This window comes from Centroberyx gerrardi, chromosome 22 (assembly GCF_048128805.1).
Source record: "Centroberyx gerrardi isolate f3 chromosome 22, fCenGer3.hap1.cur.20231027, whole genome shotgun sequence".
NCBI lineage: Eukaryota > Metazoa > Chordata > Actinopteri > Beryciformes > Berycidae > Centroberyx > Centroberyx gerrardi.
In genome coordinates, this window is record NC_136018.1 from 17,438,516 (window position 1) to 17,463,736 (window position 25,221).

The 25,221-nt window shown below is 42.5% G+C and overlaps 8 non-coding genes across 8 annotated transcripts; 1 reads left to right on the plus strand and 7 right to left on the minus strand.

Annotated features, from left to right (window-relative positions):
- Window positions 1–6,349: 6,349 nt before the first annotated feature.
- On the minus strand, window positions 6,350–6,431 carry trnas-uga (transfer RNA serine (anticodon UGA)). Its single transcript has one exon. It is a non-coding gene; the product is annotated as a tRNA-Ser (tRNA).
- A 4,073-nt stretch (window positions 6,432–10,504) lies between these two features.
- trnaa-ugc (transfer RNA alanine (anticodon UGC)) lies at window positions 10,505–10,576 on the minus strand. The gene has a single exon. It is a non-coding gene; the product is annotated as a tRNA-Ala (tRNA).
- Window positions 10,577–10,935: 359 nt separating this feature from the next.
- Window positions 10,936–11,017, minus strand: trnas-aga (transfer RNA serine (anticodon AGA)). Its single transcript has one exon. It is a non-coding gene; the product is annotated as a tRNA-Ser (tRNA).
- A 987-nt stretch (window positions 11,018–12,004) lies between these two features.
- Window positions 12,005–12,076, minus strand: trnag-ucc (transfer RNA glycine (anticodon UCC)). Its single transcript has one exon. It is a non-coding gene; the product is annotated as a tRNA-Gly (tRNA).
- Window positions 12,077–13,083: 1,007 nt separating this feature from the next.
- trnag-ucc (transfer RNA glycine (anticodon UCC)) lies at window positions 13,084–13,155 on the minus strand. Its single transcript has one exon. It is a non-coding gene; the product is annotated as a tRNA-Gly (tRNA).
- Window positions 13,156–22,360: 9,205 nt separating this feature from the next.
- trnar-ucu (transfer RNA arginine (anticodon UCU)) lies at window positions 22,361–22,432 on the plus strand. The gene has a single exon. It is a non-coding gene; the product is annotated as a tRNA-Arg (tRNA).
- A 451-nt stretch (window positions 22,433–22,883) lies between these two features.
- Window positions 22,884–22,965, minus strand: trnas-aga (transfer RNA serine (anticodon AGA)). The gene has a single exon. It is a non-coding gene; the product is annotated as a tRNA-Ser (tRNA).
- Window positions 22,966–24,124: 1,159 nt separating this feature from the next.
- Window positions 24,125–24,196, minus strand: trnag-ucc (transfer RNA glycine (anticodon UCC)). Its single transcript has one exon. It is a non-coding gene; the product is annotated as a tRNA-Gly (tRNA).
- Window positions 24,197–25,221: the final 1,025 nt, after the last annotated feature.

The following is a 25,221-nucleotide window of genomic DNA, read 5'->3' on the forward strand; positions in this document are numbered from 1 at the left end:
TTGTTCTCAACAGTAATGGCTGCAGAAAATCCTCGCTCCACGGTGGCCTGACCATGAGACAGAACAAGGATGATCTTCACAACTTGCCACACATCTTTGTACTGTTCTTTACCTTTCATCTTTCCCCCCAGGAAGGTGTCAAGGCGTGACACTTGTGACTCAAATTTCGATCTATTTCTAGAAACTTCCTCTTGGAGGAAAGATCAGTATTGCTTTAGAGCATTATCACAGGCACTCTCCGGGAACCTTTTTAGTTCGACAAGAAGTGCGAGCAGTCATTTTCTCTCACAGGCCTCGGGAAAGGCTGTCATCAGTTGCGGCTGCAGAGAGGCAGCCTGTCGGACAAATGTTGACTGGATTGGAGTTTTATTCAGCAGCCTCCTCAACAGAGTGAGGAGGCAGTTCTTACAGTCGACCTGAAACTCCAAAACTTGTCTTTCACTTACATTTGTCACTTGTTTCAGTGCCTTTGTGGTTGAGAACCCTAGGTCTGTTTTTGTAGAGGCTAGGGCATCCTTGTCATCTGTAGAGTATTTAGCAATCTTTAAGAGACTCTGTAACCTGTGGTTTTAGCACTGCACTCATCACACTATTAACCATCTTCACCCAATCAGCGGTCATGAACGGGACCATTGGACTGTCACATTGGTATTTCTTAAGGTAGCCTTGCAGTTGTTTAGAGACAAAAATAAAAAAATGGAGCTTGGCTGTAATGAACTTATCAGCACATGTTTCCTTCACCACAGAGAAGGTCTTGCATTTTGGTGTTGTGAATCTTTTATCCTGCTCCACTGTTTTGATGAAGGTGGTGATATGAGGGAGCACCTGTAATGCTCTTGTGGCGACATCAATATTTTCCACCCACTGATGTGGACAGAATTTCATAGGGAACACTGATGAACCAGTGATGGTGACATAGTCCTCTCTTCTTGCTGGTGTGTCATGGAAGAGCCTATGGAAGGCACATAATGTGTTGTCAATGTCCCATCCAGTTGCACTGAATGCACTTCTAAAAGCATTGTGGATATTATGTAGATACAGGTCGTTTTTGCTCCAATGCAAATGTAAACAAACACTTTACAGCTTAAAAATATACTATTTAAAACTCACATTTAGCTGTCACATACTATCAATCATTGTATCAATAACTTGATCAATTTGAAAATGAAAAAATGTCAATCCAATTTTTTTTTAAAGCCAGTAGGGCTATCATGGTACCAAAGGGGGCATCAAATTTGCATTACGGATTGTGCCTTTAACATAGGGTGACCACATTTTCAAACCCCCAAACCAGGACCCTTAAGTGTACCGCACGTTCATGCATGCGCACATGTATGCGCTTATGCACGCACCATAAGCGTTTTCATCAGGATGGGGGACAATTATTTCAGCGCTTAGCACACCTAGTGACTGCACCTTTCAACACCATGGACAGCGCCTCAGCAAACAAAAAATGATGTTTTGTCTCCAAAAATACACCAAAACATAGTTTTTTGATTTGGGATTGACGTGAAGTCGAGGATCTTGACGTTCACCTCCTCAGATGGTTTGAAGTACCGGATCACTATTGGAATTAGCTTCACCGCCTTGTGGTTTGAGGCATCGACAGCAACAGAGACGAGGTCGACATCCATAGTGTCCGCCTTCAGCAACTCCATAGCGTGAGGGGCAATTACATTGCTCACAATTGCCTCGGCTTTGGTGCGAGCGCATGTAAAATGCTCATCATAGAATTTTCGAATTAGACCAGCTGTACAGTCCATGGATCGAAAGCTCTGGTTGTGTTTCACCAGATGGTTGCAAAGGTCCCCTCCGGAGCTGCCAGTTTCAGTTTCAGATCAAGTAGGTCGCAACGGTGCTACTACTAGCTTGTAGCCACCGCTTATGTTTGGCCGTCTTAATATGATCTTTTATGTCGGCATTTCCACCGTGCGCGACGGAAAATGTACTCTTGCAGTGTGTGCAGAACGCAGCATTTTCGTTGCCGGCTACTTCATGAAGAAAAGAGTAAGCCTTCTGGAGGTCTTTAGAAAAGACCGACTTTCTCTTCGGCATGACAGCTAACCGTTAGCGTACTGACAGATCAGACAGACAGACAGCATCAGACAGAGCCACAAGCGTCATAGGCTAGCAACAGCCTTGACAACGACACATTGATTGATTGACACACATACAGACAATTCAGTGTTGAATTCAGACGCATGGTGCATTGTTTATGTTTTTTGATTGGGTTAGGTAATAATGAGCGGGACAGAACATGATAAACATCTATGTAAGCGCTGAAAACAAGTATAATACCATTATTATTATTTTAATTGTGGTGAAAACCGGGACAATTTGGTAGTGAATGTTGAAAACCGGGACGTTTTAGTGTTTTACAGATATTTGTCGGGACTCGGGACACCCATCTTGAAACCGGGACAATCCCGGACAAACCGGGACGTCTGGTCACCGTACTTTAACAAGTCAATTCTACTATCAATCCTGTGAGCGGGACGGGAAAAATATTTGTCTAATGTCAATTTAAATATTGAGTTTGAGCGGTGCTAAATGTAGCAAAACAGGCCAGACTGGTCACTGGGCGTCTGTTCTTGCATCCAGCTCAAAAATGTGTGATACAAGCTCAAAATTGAGAGATTCACAGGAGCGGGATGAGAAAACGGGCGGGAGTGAAATGCTTACTATCACAGATGGGACTTGCTCTGTGCACACTATCCAAAGACTATGGCCAATATCAATAGAGAAAATGAACAAATATCACAAATATCATCTGACAGACAACGCTGAGGGCTCAAAACACCACAACGAGCGCTTCTCAAGCTGTCATCGTGACACACACGACAGGGCATTCTCCCTCACAGTCACACTGTCACTGTACAGTGATTATTAGCTGTAGTTCTGTCAACGCCGCTTTTGTTAGGACAAAATAGTTCCAAGAGTAAGTGCTTGTAAAACGCAGAGATCTCGTTTTTGTAATTTAATAGTACATTTCACGTAGTAGCGAGTACTACGTTAGCGAGCCCCTACCTCCCTATACCAGCCAGCTCTATTAATAACATTCAGACAAAACATGAAGACAAAGTGCATAGACAGACAACATTAAAAAAAATCCATCACACCAGCATTGTTCACCCCCCGCTTGATTGGCAAAGGACAAAAAAGCAGGAAAATATACAGAGCGCAGAGCACGGCGCAGCTTTCTAAATCTGCAACATCTAGTCAGTTAGTCTGGAGGTTTAAGGTTTCAGACTGTTTACTTACAGCACAGCTACACTCACAGATCAACCGAGCCTCCTACCTGCCTGTCAAACAGCAAACAAACCATAAACCTTCTCTAGACAGTCCGGTTCTGAGTGGAGTCCAGAAGTGAACAGATGTGAAGTCCGGCGGCTGCTCGCTCTGCTGCATGCTGCAGTGCAGCGGCTAACAAGTAGAGCTAACTGCTAACAGCCACCGCTGCAACCAACAAACTCCACAAATCCATTCACCAGCTCCGCCATCCACAGTCAGACATACACGGCTGCTTATTTACTGCCGAATTACAGCTAAAAACTTGCGCTAACGGCTGACGCTGCCCCGGTGTGAGTGTTTTGCAGGCTAGCGAAACATCCTGGCACCGACTATTTACTGGCGTCTACCAATGAGCGCTCCGAGCTCATACCCCCCCCAAAAATAAATAAATATTTTTTTTACGAATCTGCATGATTCACGTGGGTCACATTTTCGGGTCGGAAAATCCGGAATTCCGGATTAATCCGGAAAAATCACATCCCAATGCGCGTGACACCGCGAATCCCCGCTCCTAGTAGCTAGCTTACTTACGTTAGCTAGCTAGCTGACACCCTACTATCCATGTTCATCAATCAATCATCAGATCATCCCCTCAAACGTTAGATATTAAATTACTTTCTTACCTGTTCATTTCCTATCGGTTGAGGCCCGAAGAAGTCTTGAACTGAGGCAGAGGCTGCACGGGCGAGGACTGTCTTGTGTTTTGCTGACTTCATGTGGCTCTTCAGGGCCGACTCACCCATACTCGATAGGTCAAACTCTTTAGAACATTTTTTACATCTTGCACGATGAGGGTTGGTGTTGTTTGGCAAAAGCCAATCGCTATAAAGATCAATTTCCAGCCATGCTGGATTCAATTTACACTTCCCTGGCATTTAGTTTTCTGTAACGGGCTCATCAAGGCGAGGAAGAAAGGAGAGGGAGAGCGCGCTGCGGAGTGGCGCGAGACGGTGATGCGTCAGAATTTTAAAAAAGAAAAAGCTGAGCGATTTCTGATTCTGAGCAATTTAATTATAATGACTTGAACAAAACTTTGGTCAAAATATAAGACAGCGTTATGTGATTCATTTGAATTTCAAGGACTTTTTAAGCACTTTGTTAAAAAAGGGGCTATTTTCAAGGTATTCCAGTACTTGATATTTTCCCCTCAAAATTCAAGCACTTCAAGCACCTTGTGCAAACCCTGCTTCCCTTCAGTGGGTTCATGCGGAACTGCTAACCCTAATGCAGAACTGCTTGGGGAGAAAACTGGCCCAGTTAATCTCCGGAGGCCTCAGATTAAAATATGGTGCATTTTGTGAAGCTCCTTGCCGCTCTTGGGCAAAAGCTGATTTTTGTGGACCAGTAGCAACTGATATTGGTGCTTGTGCAACTGCATGATGATTCACCGCTGATGTTGTGGGAGGAGCTGTAGGTGGATCCGCAGTTGTTCTCCGTGGGTCTGCCAGACTGGTCACAATATGGTCATTTTCAATGTGTTGGAGCAATCCAATTGCACCCCTGACTGTCTTGCCACACTGGTCACAACACTCTTCAGCATGGTAGTCTTTTAAGTGTTCAGTGAAATCCTCCACATGAACTTCCTTGCTACATAGAGAGCACTTGATCTGCAGTTGATCAGACTCACTAGGCTGACTCGCTGTACTGGTCTGTGGGGCTGGTTCCTTACGCTGACTCCCTGTACTGGTCTGTGGGGCTGGTTCCTTACGTTGACTCCCTGTACTGGTCTGTGGGGCTGGTTCCCTGACTCACTGTACTGGTTTGTGGGGCTGGTTCCTTATGCTGACTCACTGTACTTGACCCTTGAGTATCGTAGAAGGACATGACAAGCCTTCAAGTGCTGAGTAAACTGGCATTTTCTTTACTTTATCATGGGTAGGTTACAAAGTCAGAATGTCCTACTATGTTGTAACTCCTCCAACATGGAAGCATTTCCCTACCACTTCATACAGCATTTCTGATTGATGATTATTACCTTTATTGTATGAAAACAGTGCATCGTTGTCGGTAGTCCATCGCCTTAACCACTCGGCCACGACAACTCACATCACAAATATTTACACATACACATAAACCTGCCATTTGCCAACGCCAAATCATACTTGCTGATATTTACCTTGACTATATTTGTAAAATCATAACAGGTGAATGGGCAGACCATAATATGGATAGTTGGTGTGAAGTGAAGTTTTGGTTGATGCCAGAAAGGAGGGAGTTACAATAGTCGAGTCGTGAGAAGATTAGGGCATGAATTACTTTTTCCAGGTCGCTGTGTGATAGTATTGGTTTGATTCTGGAGATGGTTCTCAGTTGAAGGAAGTAGGACTGGACAACTTTTTTTATCTGTGGTTCGAAGGTTAGGTCAGAGTCAAATAGTACTCCCAAGTTTCTGGCAGTGGGCTTCACATTTGCAGACCGAGGACCAAGGCCACTCTCAATAAGACTAGAGTTAGAATTTGGGGGACTGAACAATATGATTTCCGCTAAGCTATTGAGCTGAAGAAAATTCTGTGCCATCCAACAGCTGATATCACTGAGGCAATCTACAACAGCAGCTAGGCTATTCGGGTCACCAGGTCACAGGGGAAGGTATATCTGTGTGTCATCTGCGTAGCAATGAAAAGAGACATTGTGTCTTTGAATAATTTGGCCAAGTGGCAGCATATAGATTGAGAATAAAATTGGACCTAAAATAGAACCTTGCGGTACACCACAGGTAATGTGAATTGTTCTTTCTAAAAGGTAGGAATAAAACCAACTAAGTGCAGTGTCCTTGATGCCAACCCAGGTGTTAAGACGGTCAATTAAAATGGCATGATCTACTGTGTCAAAGGCTGCACTTATGTCTAAAAGAATTAAAATTGCACTTTCCCTGTCAGTTGCTAAAAGGAGGTCATTGGTTACCTAGAGGAGGGAAGTTTCTGTACTATGTAAAGCTCTAAAACCTGACTGAAATTTCTCAAAGATGTTATTATGACACATAAAAGCTAAAAACTGGGTTGATACAACTTTCTCTTAAAAACTTTGATTAAGAGGCTGTCACATCTTAACAGTGCAACGTTGTCAGCAGGATTTGAACCTACGTGGGGAAACCCCAATGGATTTCAAATCCATCGCCTTAACCACTCGGCCATGACAACACAACTAACAAAAGAAAAGAGCCAATCCATGCTTAGTGATATCAGAGACAGTACAGCGCACTCTATCAGTTTGAATGGGAAAATCCGTAACTCTAAAGGCCCTGACACACCAGGCCGACGGTCGGCCGTTGGCCAATGTCGGGCCGTCGGTAAACGTCTGTGTCCCTAGTTTTTGCGGTGTGTCCCGCACCGTTGGCACTAGTCGGACCCCTGTCGGCGGCTTTTCAGCCAATTCAGCATGTTGAATCGGCGGCGGAGCCCGTGAGAGAGATCACTCTGATTGGCATGAGAAGAGAAACGGAAGTGATGAAAGCAAGCAAACGACGAAGTCAAGAGGGCACACACAGAAGGCTCTTCTCCATTCTCCATCTCTATTCCAATACGCAAATATTTTCACAACGACATGGCCGTCTGGAATGAAGAAACTGAAGACCAACGATTAGAAGTAGCGAAACCGTCTATGATGAGCGAGAGTGGTGTGAAAATGGTAAGCAAACGCTGCTTTGTTTACGGTTTGTATATCCGCAGTCCTAGGTCTTCCGGTTTCCCTTTTTGAATGACGAATACAGACTACCGCCACCTGCTGGTATGGAGAGTTATTTCCCCTCACGCAGGCGCAGAACGTACATGCTAGTTGGCCGTTGGCTGTAGTCTTTGCAGTGTGTTCAAGTGCAACTTTTTGGATCAGACACAGGTGACGTGAGGCGACGCAACAGTCGGCCTTCGTCGCTGCTGGTTCTTTGATGTCGGTTTGGTGTGTCAGGGCCTTAAAGATGGATTCTCCGACAACATAGGACGTGTCGTCAACGAAAGTTTTCCTGTAACAACAGTGTCCTTTGAAACAAATTTTAACACTCCATGTTGTTAACAATTCATCAATTTTCATAAATATGTAATGTAAATGAGGTGCAGGCGCAGGTATACCACATATGAAGCGTTGCACAGAGAGCGCCAGTAGACGTTAATATGTATAATAGATTAACGTTATAATGTTACAACTTACCAGTACATCCTGTTACTCCCGCAATCTTCCTCTAAGCTGCCGGCTTTCATTGGTTATCCTTGAATAATCTGTGATTGGTGGCGTATAATTCCGGATATTTACCTTTAACTTCATTGATTAACTGTCATCATCCATCTTTCGTTATTTTTTTATTTGAGGACCATTCATAAAGTGAATGAATGGATATACTGGATAGCCTACATTTATTTGATTTACTAGCCGATCATATTTTAGATGGAAAACATGTCAGCTGACAAAATAAAAACAAGTTATTGTTTTTAAAATATTATATAGCTTGCTACTTCTGTTCACAATGATAAATTTCAAGCCGCATATCTAATATTGATTTGTGGGTCTTGTTCTGGGTTTAATAACAATAGTGGAAAACATGAGTGGCGCTGAGTGGCGCTCCAAGACTCTGAGCAGCGCTGGAAGTCATAGCTGGGCGCTGGCGTCGGTGGCGGTGTGTGCACCTTCATTGTAAACACTGGTTTCGAATTTTTGGACGCTGTATGTCGTCCGCCAGACGCGTCCGGTGTGCGACCCCCTTTAGTCACAAACTTGCTGCCCAGGGGGCGTTAGGAAGATGGAGCCCGAGTGAACCGACTTTCCTTAAAGGGACTTTGGTGATATTTACAACACCTTTACCATATTTGGAGAAGACTTGCCATCAGCTAAAGCCAAATTGTCCTAATTGTTAATAAAATCAGATATAAGTTGAAACTCTCCCTACCTGCTCTGGTGTGGAGGCTCAGAGTTCAGCAGAATAGTCTTAGTGCTCTCCCAGTTCTCCCAGTCTGACTGCTGCCTTTCTGTTCTTCACACTGACAGAGAGCTGATGGTTTAGACTAGACCGGTCTGCAATGGAACATAAAGAAAACACAGGGAGGATGATAGAGGTAGAGGAATCTTTTCAGAACCCAAAGATCCTCTCATGTCCAGTAACTAAATCAATCAATTTTTTTTTTGTCTTTGCTTGAAATCAAAAATGTTAAATTTAGGGCTAGAACTCTGTGTTTATCTGTTTGCTTTGTTTAAGGCCACAACCAGATTAGAATTTATCACAGCATTAAATTATCAAACATTCTCTGGTGGCGAGTCCCTCATTGGTAATGACTCTCCAAACCCTCTGTAACAGGCCTCTATTGAGAATGCAAAACATGGAGAGTAGAGAGAAATATCGCCCTTAAAATTGGACTATGAAGAAGAACTCTGTTGTTGCGGATAAATGGTTTAAAGCATGGGTTCTCAAAGTGCGGCCCGCGGGCCAATTGCGGCCCTCGGAAACGTTTCTGGTGGCCCGCGATGAGTTAAGGTGACATGATGAAATGCATGTGTTATATTTGGTCCGGTTCCAATAATACAGTTTTAAACCACCCTACATCACACAGTACAGTACTTTGCTTTAAGAAGGGTAAAACTGCGCCCCCTGGGCTAAACTGTCAAGTTAGGAATGGTTGCATGGTAACTAGGCAACTCGCGAGTCGTGTATGACTCGCGAGATGCGTACTCGCGAGACAGATTACGTCTTCATAACAGCTATGTACGTTAGCCGGTTAGCGAGATGGAGGAGCCGGGGCCATCGTGCAAAAAACGTTGTGTCAGTGAGGAGAAAAGGAAGTTTCAGGAGAAATGGAGCAAAGCTTACTTTGTTGTACCTCACGGGTCGGATAAAGTGATGTGCCTAATCAGCAGGTGAATGCAATGCGCAAGGAGTTTAACATAAAACGGCATTATGATACCAATCATAAAATGTACGACAAGTTCACGGCGAGGAGCGCACAACTAAGCTTGAACAATTTCAAAGAGGCTTAACTGCCCAGCAGTCAGTTTTCACAAATCTGGCAAAATCCGGTGAAGCTGTAACACAGGCTAGCTATGTGGTAGCTCAAGAAATTGCCAGGCGGAGCAAGCCGTTCAGTGACGGAGAATTTGTGCGAGACTGCATTTTGAAAGTGGCTGACATTGTATGCCCTGTTCGCCAACATGCCATCAGAATGGCCTCTATGTTCGGAAGCACATAGGCTACATTTGTGAGAAAACCTTCTACACCATGGCCATCAACAAATCCAAGCTGAGATCCAGGCTGACGGATGACCATTTACATGCTGTCCTTCGTATAGCAACGACAGAGATGGAACCGGACATCAAAGGAATTGTGGCGAACCGAAGACAGCACCATAAATCCCATTCGAAGTAAGAAAAGGTGAAGGTGAATCAATGTGACTTAATGAATAGCCTATTGATGACAGGCAATAATAGCCTAATAATAATAATAACAACAACAATAATAATGATGATGATGCATGTTGTAGTATTTGGTAAGCTTCTATTTTAAAAGTCTCTCTCTCTCTCTCTCTCTCCCTGTCTGTGTGTGTGTGTGTGTGTCTGTCTGTGTGTGTGTGTGTGTGTGTGTGTGTCTGCCTGCCTGTCTGTCTGCCTATCTCTCTCTTTCTCTCTCTCTCTCTCTCTGCAGGTTTTCCTGTGGTGCTTGGGCAGCTGGAATTGGTTCTCAATCAGGTCCCTGCTGATAAGACAGGAAATCAACAGCATATCACTCACTCCAGCACAAGGCTCTCTCTCTCTGTGTGTGTTTGCAAGGCACTTTTGAGACAACTGAATGAACTGACATGAACTAATATACTGAAATGACTGCACACAGGATTGTGTCATTTCCCACTTGCACCTTTGTCATTAAAACATCTACAAATGGACAAATGGGATTTTTTTCTCCTCCAGAAAACACAACATACATTTCTCATATGATTCACAATTGGCATGACTTTTAGTCTAGAATAGGCTATTAAAGAAAAGATTTGTTTTGGAATTACTTTGTGTTCCGTTTTTTCTTGAGCGGCCCTCAATCCAATGTTGGGTCCCTAAACTGGTCCTCAGTCATCAAAACTTTGAGAACCCCTGGTTTAAAGTGTCTGTTTGCTTTCTCCAGAGTACAACCTCCTCTAATCTACTGTACAGTATTGTATCAGCAGATCTCCAGGCTGCATGTCAACATGGTCTCTGTACTTGTTTGGTCTCCTACAGGACTTGTCTTTTTCAACAGAAAACCTCATGGAGATGCCGGGGATTGAACCCGGGGCCTCATACATGCAAAGCATGCGCTCTACCACTGAGCTACATCCCCCTGCTGGACATAATAGGAACACATTAGCTGCTATTAGCTATTGTATTTCTGTAGAGGAGATCAGAGCAGCTGATCAATTGGAGAGCCACAGAGCTGAGATCACATTCAAATAAAACGATTATTAATTTGGTCTATATGTCACTGTGGGACTGTACATAGGCTATACTTGATGACCTCAAAAACCACTTGTTCTCCCACAGTGAATTCTCAAGTACTGAGTAACTGGACATTTTCTAGTCTTTTTCCAGAGATAACAACAGAATCTGCCATGTTGTTGTCTCCAACATGGCAGCGTTTTCAATGGTTGACAGTTGTCACCACTGCAAATATTCCATCATTATCATATCAAAACATCTCCACGTTGTCGGCAGGATTCGAACCTGCGCGGGGAAACCCCAATGGATTTCTAGTCCATCGCCTTAACCACTCGGCCACGACAACTCACATTATAAAGATTTACACGTAGAACAGAAACCTGCCATTTGCCAAACCATACTTGCTGATATTTAAACAGCTTGACTATATTTGTAGAGGAGTTCAACTGCTGATAAACTCAAACTCGGCCATGACAACACAGTTAAAAAAAAGAAAGAAAAAAAAAACCTGCCCCCCCCACCCCAACATGGGAAAGAGACACCTGGTGATATTTCAAACACCTTTAACGTTACCATATTTGAAGAGGAGTTCCATCAGCTAAAGCCAAATTGTCCTAATTGTTAATAAAATCAGATATAAGTTGAAACTCTCCCTACCTGCTCTGGTGTGGAGGCTCAGAGTTCAGTAGAATAGTCTTAGTGCTCTCCCAGTTCTCCCAGTCTGACTGCTGCCTTTCTGTTCTTCACACTGACAGAGAGCTGATGGTTCAGTCTAGACCGGTCTGCACTGGAACATAAAGAAAACACAGGGAGGATGATAGAGGTGTGTGTGTGTGTGTGTGTGTTCTTCTTAACCGATCTTTAAAGTAAAGTCCAGTAAAGTCTAAAAGAAAAATAAATATTTCTGAGGACATTATTTTTTTCTCATTGCTTGAAAAGGAAAATGCTAAATTTAGGGTTAGAGCTCTGTGATTATCTTTGTTGTTCATCAAACATTGTCTATTAATCTAGTTTTCCTCATCAATGATTGGTTCCCTTCTTCCCTGCATGCCTAAATAGGAATAACACTGAATTTTAGAGTTCAAAAAAGACTGGAAATTCAGTTTGCGTTACTTAACATTCACAAATACATGTATGAGGTTCTCAGATGGATTTAGGAAGAAATGTAAACATAAACCTGCAAAACGTAGATGGTTTTAAAAACGTGTAAATGAGAGAAAAGATCCATAACACCTCTAATCAGACTGATACAGCTGACACCAAAACCAAGAGACAGAAACAAGGTATTTCAATCTCAGTTCATAAGTAAGTACTACCTGAGAAAAGACAGCTCTGCGATGGCCGGGAATCGAACCCGGGTCAACTGCTTGGAAGGCAGCTATGCTCACCACTATACCACCATCGCTGAGGAAAAACAACACTGCTGCTGCACAGTCAGCACTTTATGTCAGGAATTCAACTGGAAGAAGAGGAGGCAGGGAAAAGAGGAGGAAAGGAGGGAGCGGAAAGAGGAGGAGGAGGAGAGAGGAGGAGAAGGGGGAGGTACAACAGCAAGCAAACAGGGAAGAGAAGAAAAGAGGAGAGAAGATCAGTCTTTAACAGTAACAGTTCTACTGATTTTATACACTGTGCTTCCAAACCAAACTGAAATAAAACCACTTCAGACTGCTCAGACAACACAAGGTAAAATATCAGCTCATTAACTCAGATCAAGAAAGTCGGCCAACTTTCCTTTGCGACCCAGAAACTGATGTTCATGCAGCCATGTTGTCTGCAGTCTCAGTAGTGGAGGACGTAACAGAAGTCTTGAAGTAAATTACATGTTCGGATATGTGACCTGCAGCAGCCAATCAAAAGCTTCTCCGTAGTCTGGTGAGTGGGCTCTTTGTAGACAATTGTTTCTACAAAGCTCTCCATCAATTCAACAGAAGCAAACCAGTAGAGTCTGTCATCAGCAGGACTCAAACGTGCGCGTGGAAACCCCAATGGATTTCTAGTCCATCACCTTAACCACTTAGCCACGACAACTCACATAACTAAAATGTTGTCATTTGCCAAGCTGCTGCTATTTAAACACCCTGACTATATTTGTAGAGGAGTTAAACTACCGATAAAGACGAAGCCCAATAGTTCCTGACTGAACTTATTTGTACTTTAGTTACATGCAACATGGGAAAGAAACACCTGGCATGAGCCAATCAATGCTTAGTGATATTTCAAGCACCTTTACAATTTCTGTAGACGAGTTGCCATTAGCTAATGCCAAATTTGCCTAATTGTTCAATAAATAAGATATAACTTCATTTTCATAAGTCCAATAACAAGAAGCACTTGAGCAGCCTAACATCCCCTCATTTTTCCTCATTAGTATGTAAATTTTATAAGTAAGCACTACCTGGGAAAAGAAAGTGCTGCGATGGCCGGGAATCGAACCCGGGTCAACTGCTTGGAAGGCAGCTATGCTCACCACTATACCACCATCGCTGAGGAAAAACAGCACTGCTGCTGCACAGTCAGCAGTTTATGTCAGGAATTCAACTGGAAGAGGAGAAGGAGGGAAAAGAGGAGGAGAGGACAAGTGAGGAGGAGGTACAGCAGCAAGCAAACAGAGAAAGGAGAAAAGGGGGAAGGTCTACCATGGAGGGCCAAGAGTCTGCAGGTTTTCATTCACTAAACCAGGTGATTAACCTAGTTCCTGCTCGCTGGTTGAAGTTGTGCTAATCAGTGAAATCACCTGGTGCAGTGATTGGTTGCACACTCTTGGCCCTCCATGACACATGGTTGCCCATCGCTGATCTACAAAGCTGTCTGTTGGTCCAGTAGAGTCGGCTGTTTCCCACCACAATGAAAACAGTCAATGGATTTCTAGTCCATCGCCTTAACCACTCGGCCACGACAACAGACATTACTGATAATACTGACACATAGAAATGAAACTTGGAGATTTTACCAGTGTTGCTCTATATTCCATTGGTTTCAAACCACTAAAACTAGTTTAGCCTCTGTAGTAGAATTAGGCTCAGAAAGCCCTCAAATCACCATTTGCAAATTCAGTTATTTGAAGCTCTATAACTATTTAAACAGCCCAGTGTTGTCAGCAGGATTTAAACCTACGAGGGACGCAACAGATTTTTAGTCCATTGCACTAAGCTCTCAACCATCAACTCAACATACTATTGTGCTTTGAGTTTATCAGCATTTTAACTCCTCTACAAACATGAAGGTGCTCAAATTTGATTAAGAATTGCAAATGTATGGTTTCTCTTCAATATGATCCTTCTGATATGAGTTGTCGTGGCTGAGTGGTTAAGGCTGACTTGACTGTATTGATCCAACAGAGAGCTTTGTAGAGCTTCCAAACATTTCTACAACACCTCTAACATGATTGATAGAGCCGAACTTTACTGACACCAAAAACAAGAGACAGAAATCTCAGAAAAGTAAGCACTAGCTGAAAAGGCCATGCAATGGCCAGGAATCAAATCCGGGTCAATTGCTGGGAAGGCAGCTATGCTCACCACTATACCACCATCGCTGAGGAAAAACAGCACTGCTGCTGCACAGTCAGCAATTTCTGTCAGGAATTCAACTGAAAGAGGAGGAGCCTAGTTTTGATTCTCACCTCATATACTTGCAAATGAAAGCATCCACTTGTCAGCAGGATCAAACCAACACAGATAAACTCTCATCAACTTCTAGTTAATCTCTTTAACCGTTCCTGAGACAACACATGAGGTAAAATATCAAATCATGAACTCAGAGACAACAGATCCATACAGTCGTCCAACTTTCCTTTGTGACCCAGAAACTGATGTTCATGCAGCCATGTTGTCTGCAGTCTCAGTAGTGGAGGAAGTGACAGAAGATTTTTAAAACATCTCAAGTCTCCATCAAGTGTTTTCTCACTAGAAAGTATAATCATTGTTGGTAGAGTGAGTTTCCTGAAATGCAGTAAAGAGAATTTAAGATAATCAACTGGTCCAAATCAGAAAGAAACCCTGAATAACAGTCACTGACTGAAGGTCATAGTTTACTAACATTTTTATTTACCACTACATCACTGCGAAATGGCTGGTTGTAATTTTGGGTGGTTGCAAGATGATTTATGGGATAGGAAAAAATATATATTTCTACTATACAAATGTATCTATTTTTAATCTAATGTCATTTTTGCTTTTGAAAAACTGAATACTTTTCAGCCTCTTGGCCTCCTTTGATAATTACTCAAATGAAACAATCTGAAAAGTGAAAATCATTCTTTGGTTGAACTGTTCACCACTCTGCATATGCAGCCAGTGAGTAGACATCACTTTGTTTTAAGGGGTCACAAGCTAAAAAAGTTGAGAACCACTGCTCTAAGCTGTGTGCATCTCTGCAGGATAGTTTGGTGACCTGCTTGTAATAATTTATCACACTGACCAACTTATAATTTCTTCTCAGTCATCATTGTTGCTCCTCTTTGTCCCCAGAGCTTGAGTCCATATGAGCAGGTTTGGAGGTCTTGGTGGTAAATGATACTAGATGCAGGAACTTTGCCACAACTTAGACACAACATAATGAATATTGCTGCTTCTACAGTAGCTTCACTCCAACTATTATTCAGCTAAATAAAAAAGCTTGACTTTGTTTTGTGTCCAGGCCTCAGTGATACACTGTTGACTGTGGTGGAACTTACAACTCTCTACAATAAAACTATACAGGCAGTACATGATTTTAGATATCATTGTAGATATCGTTTATTGAAGGAAAAAAGGGTTTGGAGGAATTTGATGGAAATGGATGTAGGGGGGTTGTGTGTGTGTGAGCACAGGTGTCGGTGCGCTCAGTTTCTTCACTTGAAGAATTGGAGGAATTTGGAGCCCTTGGCCTCCATCTTCTTCTCCTTCTTTTCCTTCTTCTCCTCTTTGCGGGCCGGGGCACCAATGAGTTTGCGCAGCCAGCTACGCTTCTTGGACTTTTCCTTTACAGAAAACTCGAAGACGTCCCTGTGCAGATCAGCAATCTTCTCCATGATGCTTCTCTCTGTCTCGGCCCACTCTCTCTCTTTCTCCTCCAGGACCTTCTGGCTCTCATCTTTGGCCCTGAGGAGTTCGGTCTTCTCCTCCTGCCACTGGAGGAGCTGTTTGTCCAGGAGCTGCTCAGACTCCTTCAGGGCGGCCGCGATGCTGTTTTCTGCAGCACTTTCCTCCTGCTGAGCCTTCTGGGCCTTCTCTCTCTCCTTTCGCAGAGTTTCACTGAGCTCCTCTGCCTTGCAGACAGCCTGCTTCTCCCTGATGTCCTGCTCCAGTAGCTGAGCCTGCAGGCTGAGGATGGCTGCCTCGCTTTTCGCTGCAGCCTGGGCGCTGAGCTTCTTCTCTGCGCTGAGCTTTTCTTTTAGCTCCTCCATCGTGTGCTGAACAGCCTCCTTCTCTGCCTCAAAGGCTTTGATCTGAGCAGCCTGCTGCTCAGCATCACTCTGGGCTCTATAGAGCTGGAGCTGGAGCTCAGAAATAGCCATCTTTGCAGCCTGGGTCTTCTGGCAGAGAGCTTCTTTCTCTGCCTCTAAGGCTTTGATCTTAACAACTGCGTCGTCTTCAGCTTTCTTCAGCTCAGGAACGTTGTTCCCTGCAGCCTGGGCAGTCCAGGTCCTGTTGCCGAAGGTCTTCTTAGCCCCAGAGACGTCGAGCCGGATGGCCTGTTGCAGGAGTGTCATCTGCACTTTCTGGATCTGCAGACCGACTTGTTTGATGTCGTCTGCAGCCTTCTCCGTCGCACCGGCACTCAGTCGGATGGCCTTCTGGAACAGCTTGTTCTGCTCCTCATGCAACCCAAGAAACTGCTTCACGATCTTTTCCTCCTGGGCCTTGGCCTTGGCCAGTGCCTCTTTCTGGGCCTCAGGAGGCCTGAGATGTTCTGCTGCTTTCATATCCATCTGATGCGCTTGGCTGTTCAATTTCTCCTCCTCCTTCCCGTGGAGCTGGGTCAGGACCCCAGTCTTCCTCTCCATAGGGGGCTCCAGGTAGGCTCTCCGCCCGGATGTTCTGTGGGCGGGGCTTACCTGGGCCTCCAGCTCTGTCTGCTTGAACTCCATGTCTTCTTTCCACTTGGCTCTTTGAGGTTTTCCTCTCCGTGTTGCTTCCATCGCGCCAAACACAAGAATGGAGTTTGAACCATAGAGATATAACACTAGAGAGGACATTACGTCATAGACTGTGGGATAACCGTCCGCCATCTTACCTGGGTACAGTTTACCAGCAACTACAACAGCTGTCTATGGGAAGCAACCACTGTTGTCCTGATTTGGACCAAACTGCTGCACTAAAAGGACCAAAGAGACCAGAGAAGCTGGCATCAACTTCCACACGTCAGTTGAGTAGAAGATAGAGGCTGTTTTATATGCTAAATTTAACTGACACAACTTAAAACACAACATTTCTGGCTAGTAGTAGCCAACAGACTGGAGTTCTATTTGAAACAGTTTGTAACGGTAACGTATGTGTTAGCTAGTTAGCTGTTAGATGTAATCTTTACATTTCAGCTGTATGTTAGTTGGCCAGCTCTGCTGCCATACAAACACGTTGTTTCTGAGAACAATCAGCACACATCATTCAGCATTATGTCCAACCAGTGTTTATATTCTACTGTGGCAGGTCGCCACCGTAAAGTCGCGACCCGCCGTGCTAAACATACGTTCTATAGTGTTTTCTATAGTATTTTTATAGTACTCAGTAGCGGCACCGCTGCTGAAAATGCGGCGATTTTTTTTTTAATTAATTGCAGGCTAATTCTGCCAAGACGCAACTTAATGATGGAAGTGACACATAGTGGCGTGTGGTGGCAGACAGAGAGGACATTCATTTGCATATCTGTATAGGCTACTGTGGATTTTAAGTTGATTCAAGTGTAGAGATGTTTGTTTTTACTGTAGTAGCCTACTTGTTTACATGATGGCATCTATATAAATTATTTCTTTATGGATTGTAATCTTAATTGTAGGCTAAGATGTCATGCCAATAAAGTAAAAAAAAAAAGTGAGGGCCTATGTCCATTATTACTTGCTTAAATTGGCTTAAAGCTGTCACACTAACCACTTAATGGCATTACATTTGCCTTTTATTGTATATTTTATCTGGGTGTATTGTTAGGTGTGTTTCAGTGATGTTGATATTTAATTGCTGCCAACATTTGTCTATTGTTACAACAACAGATCATTTGGGGGTTTTACATTAAAAATAAGCAGATTTTCATATATACTCTTAATACAACTACTCAGTACCAAAGAGTACCAAAGAAATCTGAGAATTATAGTCTTCTTGAAAATAGGATTCATAGTTTCTGTAAAGTAAATGCACTATTAAAATACTTCTAGAAGATAATCTTTATGATTTAAAACATAATTACTTAACATAGTTTAGCTATTTTTATCTACAGACTACAAAAAATGCTCATGTTTGGCACCATTTTAGACAGTCACAGTTGTCTTGCATACAGTGAGCTAAATAAAAAGTAGTAGTGATGTCTCAATAAAAAAATATTAGCATTATAATGGCAGCATAAGCCACTTTCACCATTGATTCCAATGACAGTCAGCTGAGAAGTGTACCCAGGTAAGATGGCTGCCATATGGTCCCATTCCAGAATAGGAATTCTCTATGACATGTCCCCTCTACTGTTATATCAATTCAATTCAATTCAAGGTGCTTTATTGGCATGACAGTTCACAAACAAACAATATTGCCAAAGCATGTAACAAGAGATTAATCATCAATTAAATTATTAAGTAACAAAAATAAAGAAATAAAGAAATAATAATTAAAAAAAAACAATTAAATAACAGAAAAATAATTCCATCCCCTCCTATTTATTATTGTGTGTGTGTGTGTGTGTGTGCGTGTGTGTTGCTGTGCCTCCACTGTCTACTGACTATCATTGTTTCTGTGTTTATGTCACTATGTCAGTGAGATTCCAAGTTCCCCTTGACTGATGCCCACACAGATTCTATGTGTTTTGAATGACAAAAAAGTGAAAAAAATATTAATATTATTTAATTAATCTGTACAAGAAGTGTAATGTGATTTAAGATAATACCAGTAAGTAGTGAGTGTTTGGAAAAACTGTTTTGGTTACAGCTGTCTCCATTTGACGCATATGTTAGCAGAATAGAGACTGAAGTTGGTACGGTTCAGGAAGAGAATTTACTGTAAAAAATTAGTTTAGATGCATTTTTATTCAGTTAGGGATTATTTTGATACACTTAATATTACACCAGTGTAAATGGCAATTGATAAGGAAAATGGGTTTAAGGTGTATTTTGGAGAATAAGGCTTTGTCAGGTCAGGATAACTGTGGAAGAAAGTGTCAGAATAAAGATTGTGCTTCAGATGTTCACACTAATGACTTCAGTGTGTGTTTCCTTGTCGCTCCACAGCCTGTTCCACACTCTCATTATCAACAGGACATCTGACGAAAATGTATTTCCAGTGTTTAATTACATTTCAAATTAATGCCATCTACATGGATATAAATATCTGGCATATTTCAGTGTAGTTTCAAGCATTTCTCTAAATATTTATATTTAGAATATATATATATATATACCGTAATTTCCGGACTATAAGCCGCTACTTTTTTCACATGTTTTGAACCCCGCGGCCTATACAACGATGCGGCTAATCTATAGATTTTTACAGCTAACGGCCACCAGGGGCGCTCTAGCAGGAAGCGCAAGAGCGAGACAGACAGTTCGCACCAAGGAAGACGCTAGTTGTATTTTGAACAGCAATTGTATTTTGAACAGCCATTTTTCGTTTCATGCACACACCCTCATTATGGAAAACACACGAAGAAATGCATATGATGCAGCTTTTAAGTTAAAGGCAATCGATCTGGCTATCAAAGAAGGAAATAGAGCTGCTGCACATACACTTGGCATCAATGAATCAATGGTGAAACGTTGGAGACGGCAGCGTGAAGAACTGACTCAATGCAAAAAGACGACAAAAGCTTTCAGAGGTAATAAAAGCAGATGGCCTGAACTTGAAAACGTTCTTGAAGACTGGGTGAACACACAGAGAGCAGATGGCCGAGGTGTTTCCACCGTGCAGATCCGACTGAAAGCCAAAACAATCGCCACCGAAATGAAGATTGAAGATTTTAGAGGTAGACCATCGTGGTGTCTCAGATTTATGAGACGAAAAGGCCTGTCCATCAGGGCGCGGACGACTCTGTGTCAGCAACTCCCTCCCGACTACAAGGAAAAAATTACAAACTTCCGCAAATTCACACAAACAAAGATAGCCAAAAATTCCATCGGACCGGACGAGATCATAAATATGGATGAAGTACCTTTGACGTTTGACCTGCCTCTCACTAGGACTGTTAACAAGAAAGGTGAATCGTCCATCACGTTGAAAACAACTGGCCATGAGAGAACGCATTTCACTTGTGTTCTGAGCTGCACAGCATCCGGACTAAAGCTTCCACCAATGGTGATTTTTAAGCGGATGACTATGCCAAAAGAAAAACTCCCGAAAGACATCGCCGTGAAAGTCAACACAAAAGGGTGGATGATAGAAAGTGTAATGAAGGAATGGCTGACGGAGTGCTATGGCAAGCGACAAGGAGGATTTTTTCACAGAAAAAAAGCATTGCTCGTTTTGGACAGCATGAGGGCCCATATAACAGATTCTGTGAAAGCAGCCATCAAGAGGACAAACTCAATTCCAGCTGTGATTCCTGGGGGCACAACGAAGAATTTGCAGCCATTCGACATCAGTGTGAATCGTGCATTTAAAGTGGCACTACGAGTTCAGTGGGAGGCTTGGATGACTAGCGGCGAGAAATCATTCACCAAAACTGGTCGCATGCGAAGAGCAACTTTTGCTCAAGTCTGCCAGTGGATCCTGACAGCGTGGAGCAGTGTGAAAAAATCCACGATCACCAACGGGTTTCGAAAGGCTGGACTGCTGCGTGATGAAGAGGACGGCGCAAATTCGCCTCGAGACGAAAGTGACATTGAGAGCGACAACGAAAGAGAGACTGAGAGAGTGGCTGACAAAGCCATTCTGAGGCTGTTCGATTCTGACACTGAAGAAGACGACTTCGGTGGTTTTAGTACGCAGGAAGAAGATGAAGATGTGCCTGTTCTCTCTCCCCTTGGCAGTGAGAGCCATTGAATGCTGACGGCAGGACTGTGAGAGGACACACGGAAGAGTTCTATTGCCTCGTCACGCCGTAACCTTTGTTTTTTGTTAGATCACTGCCGGGACTTAGCGCTGGGAGCGCACCGTTTATTATTATTTGTGCTTGTGGTTGGCCAGTGAGTTTGTGAATAAAAGGGAAGTTTCCCCAAACAGCCATCTCTGTCCCGACAATCCCCTCTGTGGTAGCACAAACCCTTACATACGGTAATTAAAAATTAAAAAAATCTTTCTGTGTATCATCTTTCTGTGTACCGTAAATATCTTGTTGCAACGTGGACACCTGCGGCTTATAGTCAAGTGCGGCCTGTATATGTACACATTTGTTTTTCTATCTAAATTTAGTTGGTGCGGCTTAAATTCAGGTGCGCTCAATAGTCCGGAAATTACGGTACATATATATATATAGAATATATCCATCCATTCACATGTTCATGCATTTACACGTTAGAGGATATCGCTACTTTGACAATTGTCCTTATACGTCTGTGCAACAAATGTCTAATGGGTAAATGCCTTGGAATAAGAATCGGCAAATACACTCAAGAATGTTTTGCCTAGCTTGCCAAGACCCTAAAGACATTTTCCGTGTCCTAATTTAGAATTTGTCCTTATTTACAAATAGTTACTGTATATGTTCTCAAATAGGGAAGGGCTTCATAAATTAAGAAGTGAATTTAATTCTGAAAAACACTGTGTTCGTACCATGCGAAAGTGTGTGCATTTCAACTCATGCAGTGAATCTGTGGTTTAGATGTAGTACAAAATCTGGATTGGTTGAAGAAGTCCAAAAAAATATTTTTTGAGATATGAGATGTACAAAATAGTGTATGTAACATACTATATATGGTGGTAGTGGACGAAAGGAATTGCGAAGTGGCTGCTGTATGAATCTGTTTTAATAATTATTGAGTGTATTTGACAATTTGTACACTACCAGTCAAAAGTCTGGACACACCACATTTCTCTATATTTTTACTATTTTCCGCATTTTAGAATAATAGTAAAGACATCAAAACTATGAAATAACACAAATGGAATTATGCAGTGACCAAAAAAGTGTTAAACAAATCAAAAGTATCTTATATTTTTGATTCTTTAAAGTAGCCGCCCTTTGATTTGATGGAAAGGCAAAGGCTTTGGAATTTTATACAGAGGCATCAACTTCACTATTTATATTTGTCTAAGAAACAAAGTTCAAGCATTTAAGCATAAAGAGATTAACTAGAAGTTGATGATGTTTATCTGTGTTGGTTTGATCCTGCTGACAACAAGAGGATGCTTTCATTTGCAAGTATATGAGGTGAGAATCAAAAGTAAGCTTGTCCTCTACACACAGGGTTTTAAAATACTTCTCTTCTTTTGTTTGCTTGCTGTTGTACATCCCCCTTCTCCTCCTCTCTTCCTTCCCTACTCCTCTTTTCCCTGCCTCCTCCTCTCTTCTACTCCTCTTCCAGTTGAATTCCTGACATAAAGTGCTGACTTTGCAACAGGAGCGCTGTTTTTCCTCAGCGATGGTGGTATAGTGGTGAGCGTAGCTGTCTTCTAAGCAGTTGACCCGGGTTCGATTCCCGGCCATCGCAGCACTTTCTTTTCCCAGGTAGTACTTACTTATGAACTGAGATGAAAATACCATGTTAGAGATAGTTGGCTGTATCAGTCTGGTTAGAGGTTTAGCAAAATGTTTGTAGTAATGTAATGCAAACTGGATTTCTAGTCTTGGAATACATTTTTTGAACTCTAAAATTCAGTGTTATTTCCATTTAAAGGATAATTCTGGTTATTTTCAAAGTGAACCTTTTTTTCCCCTAATTTTTGCCATCATGATGATTGATTGTGCTGAAAATTTCATCAGTGTAGAACGTTCATAACTCCAGGTCCTGTAATCTCTGTCTGCAAAACCAGCCTTTAATGTCTGATTATCCATTGAGTGAAACTTGCAGTGTTAAATATTAGTCTGTGAAGGTCAACAGAGCTCTTTGTTGGTTCAATACAGCACTGTCGACTGTTTTACACCTTAGTGAAATCATATGTCGTTGTCGGCAGGATTTGAACCTGCGCGGGGAAACCCCAATGGATTTCTAATCCATCGCCTTAACCACTCGGCCACGACAACTCATACTATGAAGATTTACACATAGAAGAGAAACCTGACATCTGCCAACCCATACTTGTTGATATTTAAACAGCTTGACTATATTTGTAGAGGAGTTAAACTACTGATAAACTGAAAGCACAATAGTGTAAAATCATGACAGCTGAATGGACAGATTTGTTGTTCATCAAACACTGTCTATTAATCTAGTTTTCTACGATTGGTTCCCTACTTCCCTGCATACCTAAATAGGAATAACACTGTATTTTAGTGTTCAAAAATTTTATTCCAAGACTGGAAATTCAGTTACTTAAAGGGTAACTTCGGTATTTTTCAACCTGGATCCTATTTTCCCGTCTTTTTGTGTCTAAGTGACTAAAGGGAACAACAATTTTTGAAATTGGTCCAGTATTGAGCGAGATCGCTTCAGCCGGCAGCTGCGAAACGAGCTGCAATGTAATCCGACGGGGCAAATCGTGCCGTCAATGTACGTCCACTAAAAGTGCTTGTTTTTGCCAAGCACAAGAGAAATGAAACGTTTTTCTTTACCTTTCGCTTGATCCAGTCTGTGTGTAACTTCCTGCAACAACTCAACTCTCGCGAGACTTGGTTACACACAGACCGGATCAAGCGAAAGGTAAAGAAAAACGTTTCATTTCTCTGTAGGGTCCTTTCCATAATGTTGTCAGACACTTATAATAACAATCTGAGCCTGTCAGTGGCAAAAACAAGCACTTTTAGTGGACGTACATTTACGGTGCGATTTGCCCGGTCGGATTACATTGCAGCCCGTTTCGCAGCTGCCGGCTGAAGCGATCTCGCTCAATACTGGACCAATTTCAAAAATTGTTGTCCCCTTTAGTCACTTAGACACAAAAAGATGGGAAAATAGGGTCCAGGTTGAAAAATACCGAAGTTACCCTTTAACTTGCGTTACTTAACATCCACAAATACATGTATGAGGTTCCTAGGTGGATTTGGAAAGAACAAATGCAAATCTAAACCTGCAGAAAGTAGATGGTTTTAAGAACCTGTAAATGAGAGAATGATCTGAGAATGAATTAGTACACGTCTAACCTGACTGATGAAGCTGAACATCACTGACACCAAAACCAAGAGACAGAAACAAGGTATTTTAATCACAGTTCTTAAGTAAGTACTACCTGGGAAAATAAAGTTCTGCGATGGCCGGGAATCGAACCCGGGTCAACTGCTTGGAAGGCAGCTATGCTCACCACTATACCACCATCGCTGAGGAGCAACAGCACTCCTGCTGCACAGTCAGCAGTTTATGTCAGGAATTCAACTGGAAGACGTGGAGGAGGAGGAGGAGGCAGGGAAAATGAATGGAGGGGAAAGAGGAGGGGGAGGAGAGAGGAGGAGAAGGGGGAGGTACAACAGCAAGAAAACAGAGAAGAGAAGAGAGGATCAGTCTTTAACAGTAACAGTACTAGTAGTACTATTAGTAACAGTACTACTGATTTTATACACTGTGCTTCCAAAACAAACTGAAATCAAACCACTTCAGACTAGAGACTGAAGAGCTTTCTGTGATCAAACAGGTCAAACTAACATCTCACATGTCTTCATGTAGTGGAGTTATTTTACAGCCCTGTGTATATTTGTGTATTCAACATCAGTACAGAGATATCTGCTCAGACAACACAAGGTAAAATATCAAATCATTAACTCAGATCAATGAAGTCATCCAACTTTCCTTTGTGATCCAGAAACTGATGTTCATGCAGCCATGTTGTCTGCAGTCTCAGTAGTGGAGGAAATTACAGTCTAAAGTCTCAAAGTAAATTACATGTTTGGATATGTGACCTGCAGCAGCCAATCAAAAGCTTCTCAGTGGTCTGTTCAGTGGGCTCTAGACAATTGTTTCTACAAAGCTCTCTGTGAGTTCAATAGAGCCAAGCCAGTAGAGCTAGTCGTTGTCAGCCCAATGCACTTTCTTTGTTTCTTCTTCTTTGTTTTTTAATTTCTTTGTTTCAGTTCAGTTTCGTAGAAGGACACAACCCTTGATGTGCTGAGTAAGCTGGGATTGTCTTTACATTATCATGGGGAATAGGTTACAAAGTCAGAAAGACCTATTTTGCTGTAACTCCTCCAACATGGAGGCATTTCCCACTGGTAACCAATCACTACACACACCTTCATACAGCATTTCTGATTGATGATTACCATTACTGTATGAAAACTGTCAGTCGTTGTCGGTAGGATTCAAACCTGCGTGGGGAACATGGCGTCATTTACACTGGGGAGGCTGGGGAC